Below are 19,534 nucleotides of genomic sequence, written 5' to 3'. Positions count from 1 at the left end.
CTATCCTGAGCTGCTCTCATCCGTTCCCTGATCATCTTAATCTGTTCAACCATCTCATCTACCATCTCTGGTCCTAGAAACACTGCCTCAGCACTGTCGTCCCAACAAATCGGACTCCTGCATCTCCTCCCATATAAAGCCTCAAACGGTGCCATGCCAATACTAGTGTGATAGCTATTGTTGTAAGAAAACTCTATCAAATCCAACCTCTGTTCCTAGCTACCACCAAAGTCCATCACACAAGCTCGTAACATATCCTCAAGAGTTTTGATCGTTCTCTCGATCCCGACCGTCTGTCGCAGGATGAAATGCTGTACTCATCTTCAAAGTTGTTCCCAAAGATTCCTGCAACTCTTTCCAAAACCTTGAGATAAACCTCGCATCTCTGTCAGATACCATGTCCTTAGGGATTCCATGTAACTTAAGCACATTCTTCCGATAAGCCATAGCTAATTGTGCTTTAGTCCATGTATCTTTCATTGGCACAAAGTGAGCTGACTTGGTCAGTCGATCCACTATTACCCATATCATGTTGTTACCCTGTTGGGTCTTTGGCAAACCCACGATAAAATCCATAGAAATGGATTCCCACTTCCACTCAGGTACCTCTAAAGACTGAATCTTACCTTGTGGTCATCGCTGTTCCCCTTTAACTCTCTGGCATGTCAAACAACGGGCCACAAACTCAGCTGTTTCTTTCTTCATCCCAGGCCACCAAAACGTGTTCTTCAAATCCTTGTACAGTTTGTCACCACCTGGATGTACTGAATATGGTGTACAATGTGCCTCTGTCATGATAGTCTTTTTCAGCTCCTCATCATTAGGGACACACCACCTACCATCGAACCTCAAACTACCATCTGTATGAATAGAGAATCGAGACACTGTCCCTTTCTCTACTCCAGCTCTCCACTCAACCATCATAGGATCTAACGCATGTTTACCTCGAATATCATCATAAAGATCAGTCAGATCTTTGTCAAATCTCCCACAAAGATCCCCTCTCTCGCATCATATGTATCCCAAACTTCCCCACCTCATCTCTCAACCTCATCAAAGATAGAGCTGTACACAGGGAATGTACACTCTTCCTACTCAAAGCATCTGCGACAAAATTGGCTTTCCCTTCATGGTAGATAATATCCATGTCATAATTGCCAATCAGCTCCATCCACCTCCTCTGTCTCATGTTCAACTCCTTTTGAGTGAAGATGTACTTGAGACTCTTGTGATCCGAAAATACCTTAAAGGTCGCCCCATAAAGGTAATGTCTCCAAATCTTGAGAGCAAACACCACTGCACCCAACTCTAGATCATGTGTAGGGTAGTTCTCCTCATACGGCTTCAATTGCCTAGAAGCATAGGCAATCATCTTACCGTTCTGCATCAACACACATCCCAACCCATTCTTTGAGGCATCTGTATAAACCTCAAAGTTCTCGATCCCTTCAGGCAATGCTAAGATAGGAGTTGTGGTCAAACGCTCCTTCAATGTTTGGAACGCCGTCTCACAACTCTCATACCAACGAAACCTGTTCTCTTTCCTTATCAAAGTTGTCATAGGTCTAGCTATCATGGAGAAATCTTTCACGAACCGTCTGTAGTATCCAGCTAAACCCAAGAAACTCCTGATCTCAGCAGCATTCTTTGGTGCTTCCCACCTTGTCACTGCCTCAATCTTTGCCGGATCCACAACTACTCCCTCCTTTGAGATCACATGCCCCAGAAAAGCAACTTTCTCTAACTAGAACTCACACTTGGACAGCTTAGCATATAACTCATGCTCCCTCAAAGTCTGCAATACAATCCTCAGATGCTCCTCATGCTCCTCCTTAGTCTTGGAGTAGACTAAGATGTCATCGATAAACACCACCACAAACTTGTCCAAAAACTGTCTGAAGATTCTGTTCATCAAGTCCATAAACACAGCCGCTGCATTAGATAACCCAAACGGCATCACCACGTACTCATAATGACCATACCTCGACGTGAAAGCTTTCTTTGGTATGTCCACCTCTCTAATCTTCACCTGATGGTACCCCGACCTCAAATCAATCTTGGAAAAGACTGATGCACCACTCAACTGATCAAATAGGTCATCTATCCTTGGCAAAGGATACTTGTTCTTCACCGTCACTCGGTTCAACTCTCTGTAGTCTATGCACAACCTCAAACTCCCATCTTTCTTCTTCACAAAAAGAACTGGGGCTCCCCACGGTGACACACTAGGTCTAATATATCCCTTCTCTATCAGATCATCTAACTGTTTCCTGAGCTCCTCCATCTCTTTAGGACCCATCCGGTACGGTGCCTTAGAGATTGGCCCCGTCCCCGGTTTTAACTCAACTGTGAAATCTATCTCCCTCTTTGGTGGCAACCCCGGAATCTCCTCTGGAAAGACATCTGCAAACTCTCCCACCACTGGTATCTGATCAACTGTCGGACTCTCTATCCGGTCATCTCTCACATGGCATAAGATCAAAGGGCATCTCTTCCTCAGATAAGACTTCAAGGTGACAGCTGCAATCAACTTAACTTTGGGTTTGACCACAAACCCACGATAAGACACACTAACACCCTTAGGACCTCTTAAAGACACTTTCTTTTGATGACAGTCTATCTTAGATTTATACTTTCCCAACCAATCCATCCCGACTATCATCTCAAAACCGTCAAAAGGAAACTCTAGCAAGTCTACAGGTAGATCAACTTGCCCAACTATCATAGACACATCTCTATACAACCTCCCACATGATACAGACTCACCTTAAGGTATAAAAACTTTCTCACTTACATACTCATATACCCTCAAACCCAACCGTTTAACATGACTCGAAGATACAAACGACTGAGACGGCCCCGAATCAAACAAAACAAAGGTATGAATACCGTTAACAAGAAAAGTACCAGTGATAACATGTGCATCATCCTCAGCTGCTTTCTTGTCCATCATGAACAGCTTTCCACTGATCTTCTGTCCACCTCCCTGGACAGTCTTGGCTGATGTGGTCGGCTTAGCACCCGACCCCTGGTTGTTGTTGTTGTTCGTAGCTGGTTTCTGATAAGAATTATCGCCATTGCGGTTACCTCCACCCTGATAGCTCTGACTTCCCCGGTTAGACCATGACCCGGACGGTCTATTGCTCGCATAACTCTGTGGAGGTCCCTGAGAATAGCTCCCCCGCGCCGATCCCTGAAAAGCTCCCGGTACACTAGTGCACTCATGTCTCTTGTGGCCTACACCGCCACAGCCAAAGCAAGTCATCCCCCAACTACAACTACTACTCACACGGCCATGCCCAAAGGAAACCCCAAAGATCGAACCACGACCCGGCCAGAAAACCCTCTAGCTTGATTGTGGTTGCCTTTCTTGTGACTAGATTGGCCACCACCCTCACTCTCAACCTTTCTTTTCTCAACACCCACTCTCTCCTGAGCCATCTCCACCAACCTCTCGGCTCTCCCCCCTCTCTCATAAGCTTCCTTAACATCGTAAGGACTCCCACGGGTAGCTTATCCATGATCTTAGGGGTCAACCCCTCTCAAACCTCGGCGCCGAGTTCTCCTCACTTAAACCCATATCCTCAAGATACCTAGACTTCTTATTAAAGCGCTTGTAGTACTCAAAGAATCGACATATCAGATGTCATCTTAAACCCATCAAACTCCTCTCTCAGCTTACTCCTCACAGGTTCCGGTACAAACTCTTTCCTCAAAGCCCTCCGAAACTCTTCCCAAGGTATAGCAGGTAAGCCCTAGTTCGCATACATCTCCCTAGCACTCACCTTCACCTTATCCCACCACTCGCCAGCTGCTTCCCTCGGGTAGAATCCAGCTTGTTCTACTCTCATCTCATCGGGACAGTGAACCAGGTCTAGTATGTTCTCCATCTCACGATGCCAGTTGTCAAGAAGGTTTGGTTCCCCGGTCCCCTTGTACTCTTTTGGGTTAAACCTCGGTATATAAAGACTGATCTTAGAGTGATCAACCTCCTTGTCCTTTCCCACTTTCTTTAAGGCCTCTGTAAGAGCATCCTGATACTCCAACATCTTAACGATATCATCTATGTTCATGGTCTCAGCTCTCGCATATAAAGCGTTTCTCTTGGGCGGCATCCTGAAACTATATAAGAAAGGGTAGACATAAACATATGCACTAAAACCTCAAAACACGAAAGCGGACTACCCAGAACACACTCGATCGAGTGCCTAAACATACTCGATCGAGTAGCGGCTACTCGATCGAGTGCCCACCATACTCGATCGAGTGCCCCGACATCAGGCCCCAAACAGACCTTCTGATCTCTAACATACTCGACCGAGTAGCATAGTGACCCCCTACTCGATCGAGTTCCCTATGTACTCGATCGAGTACCCAAAAACACGATTCTGGTTATAAAAACGTCAAATACCCACTCGATCGAGTCAGACCCACTCGATCGAGTATCTCACCTACTCGATCGAGTACCCCCTTACTCGATCGAGTCATGCTGACTCGTATATACTACCCGCATGTTATCTCACATATCCCAACATATTCTATGCAACTTTATAAACTCGACATATAATATAGTTAAGCATGCAATTCTACCAAGCTTTTCATATGATCAACAAAACAACTATATAATATTATCAAATGCCACATAGTAAACATCCAACATGCTTCTTGTTCAAACAACAGTTCTATATATTTCACCAACCTTTCATGCACAAACTCAACCTTCTACTCCAAACATCCAACAATTACAGCATACATCACCACATTCACATACAAACTAAAAAACATCACATACGACCATGATATATACCCCCCCCATGTGACCGGTTCAAAATTTTAGGGCGAGTTCGCGACTTTAGGATGTCTCCCAAGCCTTTGCATTAGCTCCTACAACCTTTACCCCGGGTTCATTTTAATTGACTCCTTATATTCATTAGATTCATTGGTTACAGGTCTTAGGATCGTCGCTCTGATACCATTTTGTAACATCCCCATACTCCAAGTGCCTTACCAGGACCAATCAGGTATAAGGATGCTACCATCTCGGTTACCCGAGGAAATGATAATCAAATAGACAATAACGAAACAACATTTAAATAGTAATACTTTAGCGAAAGGTTACAATCTAAAACCAAAACCAAAATACGAATACAATTTCTCAAACCAACTGTTTAGCAACTAACTGAAATGTTTATTAAACTACTAAGCTACAGCGAGAGACTTCTATCATCAAACGGTGGCACATCCCAGCTATCCCAGTAACTCGACTCATACCTGCTCAATAACTGCTCACCATCTCCGAATGGATCACCACAGTTTTGAAAACATTAAACGGGGTCAGTACTAATCACACAATTTATATAAACCAACAACACATTAAAATAAACAGCTCAATCATCACAGATATTCTCCGAAGTCCAAACCCAACTCCACAATCCTGACTACACACTAAAGTGTGTAGCCCTGCCAGAGTGCCCATCGCAACAGGTCACTCCACGCTGCCAGTGGGGGACCGCAGCCATTCCCACCTAAGCCCCGCTCATCTCCATCGAGCGATAAACTCAAATCCATTAATGTGCACATCCCTTCTGTGGCGGGTTCCACAGAAGGCGAATCATGGGCGTGAAGCCACTCCCGCAAGTGACTCCACTCAGCCAGGGACGCACCCCGAAGAACACAGACAGATACAATCAATCACAGCTACAACCAACAATCAAAGCCAACAACCGTCACAATACGAGTATGATAATATTCAGCAATCACAAACACCAATCAACACATCATGAGACTAATACTGAGTAGGGAAACCCTACCTGGAAAGCACAACACAATCAGACGATCTCACAGCTGATATCAAAACGCTTCCTCTACGAATCCTCCTCCTAAAATACAAACATATAATCACCACCAATCACAAAATACAACAAAACCCCCAATTCCCAATATTAGGGTTTAACCAACTTTAACGAAATACTATAAAACGGTACGTAGATCTTACCCTCGACGCAAGGATTACAACGGTATAAAGAAAGGTAAAATCCGACCTTCCAAGCTCCGGGATTTGCCAACAATGCGATTGAAGCGAAGAACGTAGTTTGATTTCTCTTTTCGAAAGTAATTAGGTTTAAAAGTGTTTAAAGAAAAGTGACAGAAGTTATTATATACTTAATCGCATTATTTACAAAACCCGACAAATCATCCCCCGTAAACCGGCTACTGGATCGAGTAGCTGAAGTACTCGATCGAGTACCCAACAGGTCAGAAACTATTGTTAAGACGCAACTCACCCTTACTCGACAGAGTAAGGCCTACTCGATAGAGTACCCAGAGACTCATAAATCCGTAGTATTACAGGTAATTCGATTGAGTATGGGTCAGGATCATCCTCATTATCATCGTAAACAGGATTGCATTCAGAATAACACAAGGAGTAAGCAGAATCAGATTTATTCATATTAATGTTTGAAAATAGCTAAAACAAAGAAGTCATCTGCGCAGTAGTCTGTGGCGGTAAAGGGACAATTGCTAGGACATTCCCCAAGCTACTATTACTAGGCGATACTATGCTAGGAGAAACAAAAGGGTAGGGAGTGACGATAGGAGACTCTCTAGCGACTTCTCTAGACTTAGATTCCGACTCTGACTCTGATTCTGACTCTGACTCGAATTCATCATCTTCGGGTTCTCCTTTGAACATATCTCCTTCTCCAGTAGTGACCTTGAAGAGTTTTTCTTGGTTATTGGTCTATTTGATCGACTTTCTTCTGGTGTAAGTGATTAGTGATGTAGGGTTGAAATGGTCGTCTTGAAGTGTCATGGTAATGATCTCATCCTACGCTACCTTAATGAATCGATCCTATCCAAATAGAAGGATAACAGCCTGTTCGTCGATACAAGGTGTTTGACGAGTTTTGACGGTAGGAACCGTTTCTGGAGGAATGAAGTAGCAATCGTGGAAGACCTCCATTCCAGCTAGTTGATTGCCTTTGTACCACCAAGGTTCGGGAAATTCATGAAAATATTCACAATCCCCTTCCCTAACGAAGTACCCATTTAGTGTAGGGAGAGAGGGTTGTATTTGGACTCCCTTACTTTTGCGATTCTGAACTTGAGTAAGCATTTCGAAGGTTTCGGCCTTCATAGGCTTGTACCCCAAGCCTAGTGGTATCTTTTGGGAGTTACCTTCCTTAAAAGGTGTAAAGGTACTCTCTCTGATAGGGTTTAGTGGCATTCATGTGAAGTACCCCTGGGATTTGAGTATGTGGTTGACCACTAAGTTGGAGTATGGTTTGAAGTATAAGGGCGCTAGCTTGCTCTCTATAAGGTTTATGTTTTGAAATCCTCCAAGCCCGTGCACTGGATCTGTAACTACTTGGTTGCTTGACATTTTCCTTATTACGGCCTTGATAGGTGACGAAGTGATCGTCGCTACCTTGTCATCTAGAGGGATCTTGATCTATTGGTGTAAGGTGGATGTTACTGCTTTGGAAGCGTGAATCCAGGGCCTACCTAGAAGTATATTGAAAGATGCCTCGATGTCCACTATTTGAAAATTAACCTTTCGCTTGATTGGCCCAGTGGCCACAGTAAGGTTAATTAGCCCCACTACTTTACGTCGCGTTCCATCGTATGCCCGAACGCCTTGGTTAGTAGTAGTCCAGTATGATTCTTTCATGCCTAACCTGTATGATGTCTTTAGTGGTATGACATTGACTGCGGAGCCATCATCCACCAAAGTTATTGGTACGTTTTTCTTCAAGCATGTGACTGTGATGTATAGAGCGAGGTTATGAGTGACGCCAAAGGGAGGCAAGTCCTCATCTGAGAAAGTAACTAGGTTACTTAGCTTGACTGAGTCTTGGAAGACTAGGTTAACGACGTCATTGGGTGTAGAGTCGTGTGCTACGTTCAATTTGGCCAATGCTTGCAGTAAAGCCTGGTGATGAGGAAATAACCTTGGAACTAGTTGCCAGACTGAAAGATCAGCCTTTGTCTTTTGAAGTTGCTTCAATAAATGGTCAGCAGATGTATCTTCGCCATCATTTGGTGTGATGACATTGGTGTTAGTAGTTGGACCATTAGCAACTGGACTACTCGTTTGTCCTTGAGTGACATTTTGATATGGACGTCCCGAGCGAGTAAGGTGGTCTACATCTTGATCTTCACTAGCCTTGACAAGAGGATGTTCTATGAGGTAAACATCTTCATCGTCATCCGCCCATATTCCATTGATGATACTGAGCTCTCTCAAGTTTATGATTTCAGCCTCTAGGCTGATTATTTGCTCGACTAGATTGTCGGTCACTGCGATCACTTCTTGCATTGTGGATCCTTGAGATAAGATTGGAACCACTGGCATGTTTCCCCTAGGTATCGTGCTTGGATTGCGTAGGGATGCCACTGTAGCTTCTAGCTCTGAAACTTGTCTACTTACACCATTTGCCCATGCGACAAAATCAGCGATAGTAGGGGAGATGGTGGAATAACTCTCCTCATTTTCTAGTGCATTGAACTCATCTTCAGCTGGAGAAATGAGGTGTGAACAATCCAAGGTGGATTCCTCATCTGTGATCATCAGAATTCCAAGAGGATTATGAGTATTGCTAGGCTTACTTGCAGGAGGTATAGGTAAGCGCCCTTATTCAATCATATCTTGAATGGCATGCTTTAATTTGAAGCAATTCTCTGTATCATGCCCTTTGCCTCTATGGTACTCGCGGTAGGCATTCTCATACCAGAACTTAAGCTTCTTCTCTGGGTCAGGTGTAGGTTCTATGGGTAGACGTTTGCCTTGTTTCATCAATATTTTTAGAGCATTGGAGTACGAGTCACCAACGTTGGTGAACTTCCTCTGCGGGTTATTCTTCTTAGTAGACGATTCGACAAGGTTGACCTCGTCGGTCTTGCTAGTGGAGCCATAAGAATGACTCATTGTGCCTTGATATCCGCGACCTACCATTTTGGACAAGAGTCCTTTACGGATGTCGTCTTCAATTCTTGTTCCTAGCACAGTTAAGTCTTTGAAAGACTTTATGTTTTAGTACCTTAGATGGTTCGCATAGATTGGCCTTAGATTGTCCACGAACTTTTCAACAAGAGTAGCTTCGTTTGGGCATTTGACGAGTTGCGTGCTAGTCTTTCTCCACCTACTTAGGAAGTCTATGAAACCTTCTTTCTCATTTTGGGTAAGAACCTCTAGAGTGCGCATATTGACTTGAATTTCAGCATTATCTGTGTACTGTTTGGTGAATTCAATTGCAGCATCGTCCCAAGTAGCAATTTTCTTGTGATCCAAGGAGTAGAACCATTGCTTAGGAATAGTATCAAGAGATGAAGGAAAGATCCTTAAGAACATCTCTGGCTTAATGCCTTTGATAGACATATAATCTCTGAATGCACGAATATGGTTCAAAGGGTTGTCATGCCCCTTAAACTTCGGGATGTCAGCCATGTTGAAGTTAGTTGGCAGTTGAGCATTTACTGCCTCATATTTGCAACTGTTTTCCCTATAGATGTCATCTCCCTTAAGATACATTAGTTGCTCCTCAAAATACTGGAGTCGCATTTTAGCTTCAGTAGGACCTGGTAGAAGATTGACTTCTGGTTGTTCAAAGGGTGGAGGATTATCGTGTATGAGCGCGTCGAGAATAGGGCCCTCTGTAGGAGGAAGTCTAGCTTCTACAATGACAATACGGCCTTCGATAGCGTTAAGGCGGGCATAAGTTTGGTCTTGGATTGTCTGGAGACGAAGGAGTGCAGCTAGGATTTGATCATTACCATTTGCGGGATGTTCGGGTTGACAATTAACGCTTCCATGACTAGTTCCCACCATTTTGGACTGAGGATAAGAAATCGACGACGAATCAAAACACGATCGACCATTTTTGCACACTTACTCAAAAAAAAGACTCGACTCGTGAAGTGGGTGTGTGCCACTGTGTCAAGTGGGATTTGAAAATGACAAATTTTGAAATGTATGTCCTAGACAACTGTAGTTTAGTTGTAGGAGTGCTGACTCGAAGTGAGTTTTGAAATGGTTTGAGGCCCGAAGTTTGACTCGACATTTGGACAGAGTTTCGGCTTATTTTGCGCTGTTTTAGGCCATTTTTAAAAATGTTTATATTTTGAAATGGATTTTATTTTACAAAATTTCGTCATGGTTTTGTTTACAAATGGTGATCACGTATATGATACATACAAATGGGCATTATAACGGTATGCTGAGTGCATTTAAAGGGTTTTGGCATAAAAAAGTAGGTTGCCATATCAAGAAATCAAACCCTGGTATGGAGAGGTCCGTGCCAAACATGCGTAACGTCGGTTCCAAGTCCATTTCCTCGAGTAGTGAAAGCTCTCGTAAAAACATGAGTATGTACTGCAATATGGTTGACATCAATCGCTATCCATCTTTAGGCCTAGATAGGAATTTAGACCGTCCGGACGGGACGATTGGTCGAATGGGTTGGTTTAGCACCTAGGAAGACCAAATGAAACGACCTAAGAAGCTCGAGTAATGAATATCGACAACTGTCTCGTATAAAATATTCCCTAACCTTGTTTAAGTTTCACCTTGGGTAACACGTAAGTGTGTCATCCCCAGCGGAGTCGCCAAACTGTGGACAGGGCCAACCGCGGCGTGCGCACCCGCGCGATGTGGTTTTGAGGCGGCGGTACTTCTCCCACGGAACCTTGGTCTGTCAAAGCACGCCATGGGACGTTACCGATTTGTGAGTCATTGAAACCGGTTAAAGGTTGAATAAGCCTGCATTTGTGGAGTCGCCACCAATTTATTGTGGAAAATTGGAAACCATTAGAATACCTCGTGCCATGTCAAGACACAAAGTAATGACATGAACACTAAGAACTCGTTACCCTTAGCATTCTATGTCTACAATGACTCTCGAGATGCCAATGGACACGGATGTCCAGAGATAACTGGAGTAAGGGGTGAGGGTACGTATCAGGAAGTTCTTTAATTCGGACATCTAATCCCGCCCGCCTCGATAGCGGCCTCTACTAATGATTAGGGAAGTCGTTCATATTTGATATGTCGTCGATGTAATGCATGCAATGCAACAAACATGGATTAATCCTAGCATGTGAAATTAGACTATGTTGGTTAACACGTGTTTTAGCAAACAATTTGGTCGAACTAAATGTTAGATTCAATACATGTAAATGCCATACAATTAAATCATATATAATTATAATTACGATAAATAAATTACAATAATTAAAATTACAAAAAATTATAAGCTTTATTTGATCTACGTCAAAAGCACGCTCAAAGACGGGATTTCGACGAAGAAAATAAAAGAAAAATAAAATTAGAATTAAAATATGAAAAATATGTCAGATTAGAGGTGATAATATGAATAATAGTTGATTTAAAACGTAATTAGGAGCTACGTTAAAGCAAGAAAGAGTTCAAAGGCAGAAACCAACCCAGAATAGGCGCAGCATCTGTTGCGTCCTCTGGAAGAGGCGCAGCACTTCATTCGCCTGTTCTCGAGTTGGGTTCTAGCTGTGAAGTCAGAATCGCAACACTGTTATTGTTCGTTGGTAGATTTAAGTTGGATTATCGATATTATACATGAATTGAAGTGTTTTAACCGATCATATGTATCTGGGCAAGTTATAAAACGAATTAAAATGAGAAATTACAGCGGTTTACATGATTATGATTATACGATGAACTCGTGTCGGAAATACAAAAAGGCGAAACTTGAGGTTAGATTAAGACGAAACTGGACAAAGAAGATTCGGAGGAAAATTTATGTATCAAACTGGGACTCCAGAACCTCTACATGAACAAGTCGAAATCCCGAAGAATCGATTTGAATTAAAACGGCGAAAACCCGCAAGTATTGAATTACTCGGGATTAAGGACGAATTAAGCATTGTAATTAAAAGGGAGTTGTTAAAATATGATTTATATACTAAAGTAACAAAGAGAACGAAGGAAAATGAAAGAATAAGAAAAGGAGGAAATTTGTTGGAAGTCGAGGAAGAAGAAGAGCAGGAGCAGCAGGCAGCCTCTGGAAGAGAAACAGCAAGGCTGAGATCCTTCCTGAAGGCGCAGCTGCTGCTGCGTTTCTTCTCGACGTCCGACCTCTGCTGTTTCGTAAAAACGGCTTTAAAAGGTGGATTTTAAATCGGTTTTCGAACGTTCTCTTGCTATAGATTTACATTATTTCATACAAAATAAAAGTACACTAACAAAATCGGATTTACACCCTCAGACTTACATGTTTGACGAAACGAGATTGACTAAAGTTATCGTTTAGTGATTGCTTGACTCGAATATGCGTGGAAAATGCCCTCGTTAGAGGATTTAGTAGATTGACTAGGTTGATTAAAGGTGGAGCTGGTCAAGTTGGTCGGTCTATGCAACGTGACTGGGACTCAAAATTATCTGAGCTTACGTGGTCGTTTGATCAAGCACGTAGGCGTCGAAAGGCAATAGCGTAGTCTAGAATGCAAAGAGAGAGAGAGGGCGGAACACTTGTGTGCCAAATATGGAGGCCGAAGGCCTCTATTTATACTAAACATATGGAAGAGTTTTGGAATGACACGGATTTAGAAACAAATCTCGAAAATATTCTGGAAAATGCGAAAAGAGGACTGGAGAAGAGGCGCAGCAACTACTGCGTTTCTACGAAGAGGGGCAACATTTGCTGCGTCTTTTCTCCAGCGGTTTCCTCCTCGGCAAGAAAGATTTCCGCGTTTTATAATAGAATTTCGGTAGATTTACACTTCCTTATTCCATAAAATACAATATTACGGTATATATTTACTTAAAATCTTAATTTTAATTAGGAATAAATATCTAGAGAATTCTAGAACATTCCGGAATATTCCGATTTGGGATTTAAACGGTTTTTAGAAAATAAAGCGGTTTTTGACCTGGAGTCCAAATGAACTCTAATTACTGTCAAAACAACCGTATCGGTGCGTAGATGATGACCCAGGGGATAACTCGAGTGTTTGAGCTATCAATTGACGATGAACTTACGGACTGTCATAAATCATTCCGCGTATCAAACATGCGGCCCAATTATCACTGGGTGGTTGGCGGGAGGTGTAGAAATGAGGTATCAACCGAAGCACAGTTGAAAAGTGTCAGAAAATATGAAGCATGAAGACGAAGAAGGTAGAAGTGTGGTGATCAGAGACGATGATCGATGGAAGAGAGAGAGAGAGAGAGAGAGAGAGAGAGAGAGAGAGAGAGAGAGCGAGATGAGTGAGAAAGGGAAAATGGAAAAATGAATGAAACTGGAGGGTTTGGGGGTGTGCGACAGTTATGAAAAGTAAATGCCGGACTATCTCACCGTGTATAGAATAGTGGTTCTCACGGTTCTCATTATCCTAGCGGTTCTCACAAGATCCCGAATCTATAGATATATATAGTCAAGATCGGGTGAGAACGGTGAGAACGCATGTGTACCACTAGATTAGACTTAATATGAATGGTTGGGATTTAATTTAAATATACGCAAACCACTGTCCCTCAATTATTTCATCCTTTAACACCTGCCACAGGCAACAACAACTCCAGTCGCCGGAGATCCGGTTATACTCTGGTCGGAGAACATCACCATGCCCGCCATATGATCGACGGTGCACAGACCAAGACGACAATCATCGTCCCTCCTTGCGGAGCGTAAATTCCCCGAAGCGGGTGGACGGTGGTCTAACTTTTGCTGACGACTATATATCAGTTAGCCATGGTAGGCTGTTGTTTTTCTCTTCGGTAGACCAGTCGTGTTCTGGTAATGAGTTCGATGTGTTTGTGTGATAGCCAAGGAGAATGAGGATGTATATTAAATATTAAATGCACTTTGATTTTTTAAATTCTTTTTCTAATTTGTCTAATAGATACAGTAAACATTCATTATTTCATTGTTTGCATTTACGAATGTATTAGGAACACTCAAACTTTCAAAAATTAAGAAAACTACGTATGAAATTAGCCTATACTCCTACAGATACAATAGAATTTTATTATTTGGTTATATTATTTTGTTACCTGATAGATACAATAAATATATCTTAAAATTAAATTAAATAATTCTTAGAAACATAAAAAATATTACTAGGCACAATAAACTGTCTGATAAATACATAGTTTTGACATTAAATTAGGTACGTCAAATAACTTATTAAATACATTTAAATTATTACTCTCTTCATTCAACATTTATCATCCCACCTCTCCAATATATGTGATGAGTATTATATTGAGGTGAGATGATAAAAGTTGAATGGAGGGAGTAATAATTCGCATCTTAAAAACAATATAAATAGTATGGAGTAGATACATCGAGTCACTTTTTAGATACATATATTAAAAAGTACAGTAAAATTTCTCGTAGATACATTGTTGTTGATTGTGACATATTAATTTCGTACCTACATATACATAATAAATGTACTCATTTTATCTTTAATCATGATTTGTACCTATTTTATTATCTTTAGTACTACATTTTCTTAAAATTATAAAATAGTCTTTCAATAAACTTATTGATAGACCGTCTCTCAAGAGACCTACTCTTTTTTTAGATACATCAAAATGTACATTTAAATCTTAGGTACACTAAAATTTAAAATTTATCGTAGATACATTTTTTTTTCTTTACAAAAATTTTAGGTACATTTTTTAAAACTGCAGATGCATCTTTTTTCGCCATAGGTATGTTATTTCACATATAATATAAAAAAACCGAATTACTTCTAGGTACACAAAATATTACTCTAAATACACAATAAGTGATCTAGCAGATCTAGATACACATTTATGATCGGACTCAGATACACAAAAGACACTTGTAATTTACAAAATTCAAAATCTAATAAAAATACCCAAATTACAAACTCTAGCTTCCAAAAATTGAATCACGAGCCTACTACTCGACGGGGTCCTGTAAGGGCTGTAACAATAAAAAAATTCAAAAATTGACAATAGCATGCCAATTAGTAGTTTAGTACAGTGATTATGACAACAAATTAAGAATTACATATAAAACTTGCATTATCACAAAATGATGAGACCATTCAAGATTAATAAAGCTAAGCAGACGAACTTCGTACCTGCAACTTCAACAGCTTATCCGCCTATAACAATAAAAATATTCAAATATTAATGATGAGACCATACGAAGGCAGGCGATGTTAATCTCAATCAAATAGTGCAGCAAGTAAAGTTTAATTCATCAAATGACTATACACTTTGAACGAGTATTGTGTAATCAAACAACTTATGGACCTATACAACATCGTCGTCGCCAACCCGGCCATTCACACCACCATTGTCGTTGTCCCTATCCCGCATCTCACCTCTCTTTTATTCCGCATCCCAAATCGCAACAACCAAGCAAGGTACCGGTTATCGCCATTTAAAATGTATCTAACATATATATTTCAAGGTCGATTAAATTGGTGGTCGACGTTGCAGGCGACGTTGATAATCGGCGGTGGCGTCGTATATTTGCTAGTTATCTCGTCTGAGATGGCCGGCGATGCTGCGGTGGTGGAGGGTGAGAGTTTCAGAGAAGGAAGAAAAGGGGGAGAAAGAAGGCTTCAAATTATGGCGGAAAACAAAGACGCTCGCGCGACCTCTGCTAGAGCTCCGGTGTGAGCGACAAGCGGGGGTCGCCGGAGTCTGATGGTGTTGATCGCTGGAGTGTGGGGGTGGTGGCGGTGGATGGGATGAGTGAGATTACGTGAGGCGTGTTTGTTGTCAGATTTGAGGTGTGTTTGCTATTAATAAACATAATTGTTGTTGGTATGTACGTTCTCACCGAGTGTTCATTCTCGCCGGATCCTATATATATATATATATATATATATATATATATATATATATATATATATATATATATATATATATATATATATGGAGGTGGGATCCGGTGAGAACGACTATTCGGTGAGAACGGTGAGAACGCACTAGATACATTAGAATATATATAAAAGGTGCACTTTTTTTTTTTTTTTTTTTTTACCAAATCTCATATACACTTTTAACTAAAGTGGGTACACTTTTTTTACCGAAATTCTATATACGCATTTTAAGAATGTAGATACACTTTTTTTTTTTGACCAAATCTCATATACACTTTTAACTAAAATAGGTACACTTTTTTTATCAAAATTCTATATACGCATTTTAAGAATGTAGATACACTTTTTTCCAGATACACTTTATAACAATACAAGTACATTTTTTTCCGTTTTTTTTACCGTTTATTAGATACATTAAAATACATGTAAGATACGTTTTTTTTTACAGCTACTAGGTACACTTTTTTTCTATCTAGGTACACTTTTTACCTAAATTCTATATACCTTTTTTTTAAGATGTAGATGTACTTTTTTCTATCTTAGATACACTTTTTACCTGAATTTTATATACATTATTAAGAATTTATATGTATTGATACAAAGTATTATAATTAACGCATCTTATAACCCCATTTCCCCGAGTCCCTGACTCTCCAACAATCATCCGACAGTACCTACATTAATGATGACAAAAAATACTGATTTTTCATAAAAAGTATCACTATCGTCAACTAATCGGCTAATGATCAGAACATACACCATTAATATACTAAGCCACTCAAATAGAAAAATAATAGGAACATTCCCATTTCAATCAAATAATGCAGCAAAAATGACGCAATTGATTTAATACTCCACACAATTTCAATTCAACACCAATTAATTTACATAAAAACAACATTAAGAAAATGACCCACCCATGTTTCCTTTCCAGCAAAAATGAACAAGTGATTTCCCTCTGACAAAGTTGTATAAATTTTGCATTTTGTCAATTGAGTGTCCTCGTGATATGCAGCATTAAAGTCAGATTTGTTGCACGAAACTATTCTGATTTAGCTTATGTGAGCGGAGTCTTCACATCCATTTACCCACCTCGTCGGCTTCTGATGATCTCATCGGCTTCGTCTGACATCGTCGGTCATGGTCAATCGGTGGGGAGAGGGAGGATAAAGAACAGCAGTCTTCTGGGCCAGAGGTAGGAGAATCGATATATTAGATTCACGAATCAGGAAATGTCGGGAGTTGGTGTCCCACCGTAGTTTTGCCGACATCGAAAGATGCACCCCCCGTCGTGGTGTGTTCGCGAAAGAGAAAATGTGATGAGCAATGGTGAGAAGACGACAAAGGAGCTGATGTTCGCAGGTGTCTTGTGATGGTGGTGTTCGCCTCCGACTAATGGTGGTGGTGGTGTGCCACGGCGATTGGGGTGGTGGCTGATGTTAGGTGAGAGGAATGACAGTGAGTTTGGTTTGGGTGATGAAATGTTTGGGTTAGTGAGTGAGATAAAGTATGGGCCTTAAGATTTCTTTTAATAATACTATGTAACTACTTCGTTCTCACCGTTCTCACCGAATGTTCGTTCTCACCGGATCCTAAATCTATATATATGTCTATATATATATATATATATATATATATATATGTACATATATATATATATACATATATATATATATATATATATATATATATATATATATATATATATATATATATGTACATATATATATATAAATTTCTATATAGGTAGTCATGAATAAGATACGTGAATAGTGTCGTGAGTCGGGATTGCTTACGGGATTAGAATACAAGTGTCGAGTTGACCTTGTACTTTGACCTTTTAGGAACCATAGTGGAAGAGCTATGTAGACGGTATTAGCATCATATGAGGCTGATCACGAGATTTCGTTAGTGCTTCTAACCCGAAAACTTGCTGAGCATGGATTTTCTTAGAGGGATACTGAGAGTACCCATGATTTTGAGCGTTGAACTTCGGGACGAAGTTCTCTTTTAGGGGGAGTGAATGTAATAATTGGGATTTAAAGAGGAAAATAAGCATGTTATGTGGACAAGCGTAAGAGGGTGTACAGGGTAAGGAATTACGAGAGTAAGTTAGAGCAAGAGTGATGACAACGACAATGGCGTGACAAGAGGGAGTGCTTAGAAAATAGAAGGACTTGAGAATCGGTATTGTGGCAGAATGATACGTGAGAGAGTGTCGGATAGGAGAGTGAGGCGAACTTCGAAGACGAAGTTCATTTCATGGGGGGAAGATTGTAATACACGTATATTCTGGGACCTGTAAGAGAGACCCTGGGATGCGTGAGAGGATCTTAGGTGAGACGGGAGGCCACTCCGATGTAAGGTGTGACCCTACAGTGGACATAGGGGAGTGTTTGATGGACCTAGTGAGCGTACACTAGACCTAGTAGAACCTAAACTAAACCTAGTGAACCGGCAGTAGACCGAGTAGAGGTTTTTGGGGACCGAGTAGGTTTTACTCGGCCGAGTACGGCAGTACTCGGCCGAGTGAACTTAACACTCAACTGAGTACAACTGTGCAGTACCCAATAAGGCTGAATTTCGGAATCTTATCCTAACCTTATCCAAATCATTTCATTCTTCTTCTCTCTCACTCTAAATCCTCTCCCTTCTCTCTTACAACCTCACAAACATATTCTATAGGATACAAGCTTATTTTGGTGGATTGTTTACCTTCCTTCTTCTTTCAATTGATTCGCTAAGTTAAGATCTACCCTTCTTCGAATTAGTATAAACCCTAATTTTTAGGGATTTCATTATGGGTAATTAATTAGCAATTAGTATGTTTAATATGAGTAATTAATGGGTAATAATATGGGGCTTTGTATTTTATAATAGTGTAGTATGCTTTGTGATAGTTATTATGTGATTTGTTTAGGATGAGACGGTTTCATGAGACGGAATCGGGTCGAATTCGAGTAGCTTATGAAGATTTCTAAAAGGTAGGTTTATCCTACTCGGCTTGAATATTGTGTGTACATATTTGTGTGTCTTTCATCGTCATTGCATTGTATGAGTCGTATTGCACATCGTGTTGGTATTTGAGGAATTGTTGTTCATAGCATGTTGGGATTGAGTTTCATGATGAGTCACATATTTGGTGTTGTATTTCATATTCCATGTGTGGTTGTTGTTGTATTATATTAAAGATCATTAGTAGTGATACTTGGTTGTTAAGGAGACGTAAGACGGTTAGGAGACCGTCTTACGCTTGAGTCGCCTCTTGGAGCGTCCTTCTCGAAGAGGAATGTGCACATTAATGACTTGAGTACGGAGGGACTCGTGTGGTTGAGGCACGATCTTTGGAAGGGGATCTGGTTGGATTCCGGATGCGGTACCACGTACAAGTTCCGAGTATCTATTTGTTAGGTGTGGTGTCGTGGGCATGTCCCTGACACCGGTGGTTTTGGGTACGTCTGGGCGTGTCTAGGTACCGGCGTGGTGATTATATAATAGTGTCTTATTCACATCATTGGCATGTTACATATTTGTATTTATTGTATGTCGTGTCTTATGTTTAATTATTGAGACTAACGTGTCAGGGTTGTGTGTAAATTGTCACCTATTTACGGGGTGCCTTCTGTCGATCCATATGATATTTACGATCATATGGGGAGTAGGTTGAGTACAGGTTGATTTGGTGTCACGG

Source organism: Silene latifolia, chromosome 9 (assembly GCF_048544455.1).
Source record: "Silene latifolia isolate original U9 population chromosome 9, ASM4854445v1, whole genome shotgun sequence".
Taxonomy (NCBI): Eukaryota; Viridiplantae; Streptophyta; class Magnoliopsida; order Caryophyllales; family Caryophyllaceae; genus Silene; species Silene latifolia.
This window is presented reverse-complemented; position numbering follows the sequence as displayed.